Source organism: Cherax quadricarinatus, chromosome 40, assembly GCF_038502225.1.
Source record: "Cherax quadricarinatus isolate ZL_2023a chromosome 40, ASM3850222v1, whole genome shotgun sequence".
In the NCBI taxonomy this organism is placed as follows: domain Eukaryota; kingdom Metazoa; phylum Arthropoda; class Malacostraca; order Decapoda; family Parastacidae; genus Cherax; species Cherax quadricarinatus.
The window spans coordinates 2363567-2366066 of NC_091331.1; positions in this window are offsets into that span (position 1 = coordinate 2363567).

Genomic DNA, 2500 nt, shown 5'->3' on the forward strand with positions numbered 1-2500 from the left:
CCTACAGTCCCATCACTCCTCCAGAGATGTTGGTTATGATTCACGGAATGGCAGTATTATTGAAGAGCTGTGTTCCTCAAGGCACAGTGCTCGCCCAACTCCTGTTTCTCTGTCTTATAACCGAAATAGACGAGGGTATTAATCAAAGTGCTGTAACATTCTTTGCTGATGACAATGGAATGTCTGAGAGTGGCGTCTGTCGAAGGTACAGTGCTCACCTTCCCGTGCCATCAACTAATCACCCCAGCATTTCCCTTCCACCCCAGCACCTCGCTAGTCCAGCACCTTCATACCCAAGTGCTTGTCTGGGCCAGCACTTCCCTGCGCCATCAACTAACTTCCCCTAGGACCTCCCCATGTAAAATCTCCCCATCAGCACCTCCCCGCCCAAGCACCTCCCCGTGCCTGGAAGCATTCCCTGCAGCCCCATCATTATTTACCCTCACATGCACCTGCCCTTTTGTTTACCCTGATAAATTTAGCGGTAATTAGATGCTTATTTTAATTTATGCAGATGACATACTCTTGTAAGTAACAACGTTGAGAAATATTGCTTAAAAATTACAACATGATTAATAAAAAGATGCATAATAATATAATTATTGTCTAATTATTAAAAATAATATATATATATATATATATGTGTGTGTGTGTGTGTGTGTGTGTGTGTGTGTGTGTGTGTGTGTGTGTGTGTGTGTGTGTGTGTGTGTGTGTGTGTGTGTGTGTGTGTGTGTGTGTGTGTATATATATTTATACATAGGCTGTATATTTCTACCCCAACTGGAATCTCTATCAGAACAATGTGCATGGGAGGTACCAGGTAACATGTATGAGGGTAACAAGTTAGTATTACAATAGGCCTGTTTGACCACTATAGTATTGAGAACTCAAGTGTATTTTTCATAACTGTATTGCTAGTTTTATTTTTAGTACTGTAACATATGTGCCAGTCATGAGGACCCAGAGCTGGAACTTCCAGGTAAATATGTTGTTAGTTTGGTAGGTGCCTATGTCAAAGGCACTGTGTGTGTGTGTGTGTGTGTGTGTGTGTGTGTGTGTGTGTGTGTGTGTGTGTGTGTGTGTGTGTGTGTGTGTGTGTATGTGTGTGTGTGTGTGTGTGTACAGTCAACAGGCATAACAAGGTAGAAATTATAAACTCGCACCAGTGTCCCATTCATGTTTTGTTCGCGATTAATCTCGTATGAAAGCCAAGATAAGACCAGGTTGCGTTACAGTGATTTTCGCGTCACCCAAGCCGGCGTCGGGAACAATGACAGGAGGGTCCGGTAGGCAGGCACGTCATGCACAGCTCACAAAAGACCGCATCTCGCTACCGTCATGAAGCCTGCCGCATAAAAATGATAATTGGTACAAAAACAATGGTTGGGGGAATTCGCGTGCTCTGCGCGCTGAATACACCGGGGAAAAATGGCGAGATTGCATGCCAATGTTAATGTTGGTGTAGTAGCCTCCTCTGATGGTAGTTAGTGGGTGAGTGGTGGTGAGAGTGGTGGTGGTGGTGGTATGAGTGGTGCTGGTGGTAAGAGTGGTGGTGTTGAGAGAGTGGTGGTGGTGGTGAGAGAGTGGTGGTGGTGGTGGTGAAAGAGTATAGTGGTGGGAGTTAGTGGTTTTGGTGTTAGTGGAAGTGAGAGAGGGTAGTACTGGTGGTGGTGGAGGTGGGGCTGTTGGTGATGGTGTCAGTGTTATTATGGTGTTGGTGATGATATTGGTGGTGTTGGTGGTGGGGAATATGGTGGTGAGAGAGGGGACTGAGGGGACAAAGGAAGGGGACAGCAGGAGACCTTGGGCGATGGTTGGGACAAGACTGAACCAACATCAACAACAACAACAGCAACAACAACAACAACAACGAGTAATTGTAATAATAATAATAATAATAATAGTAATAATAATAATAATAATAATAATAATAATAATAATAATAATAATAATAATAATAATGATAATAATAATAATAAGAAGAAGAAGAAATATGAGAACGCATGAAATATAACGACTAAATAATAATACAAATCATGGTGGTTAAAAGTAAAAAGAGAGGAAGGAAAGAGGAAGTAGATAGGAGGAAGTGGAGGAGAAGAATGATGAGAGGAAACAAGAGCAACAGCTGGCAAGGTAATACAAGGTTGTGTGTGTGTGTGTGTGTGTGTGTGTGTACTCACCTATTTGTACTCACCTATTTGTGGTTGCAGGGGTCGAGTCCTAGCTCCTGGCCCCGCCTCTTCACCGGTTGCTACTAGACCCTCTCTCTCCCCGCTCCATGAGCTTTATCAAACCTCGTCTTAAAACTGTGTATGGTTCCTGCCTCCACTACGTCATTTTCTAGGCTATTCCACTGCCTTACAACTCTATGACTGAAGAAATACTTCCTACTATCTCTCTGACTCATTTGTGTCTTCAACTTCCAATTGTGGCCTCTTGTTTCTGTGTCCCCTCCCTGGAACATCCTGTCCTTGTCCACCTTGTCTATTCCACGCAG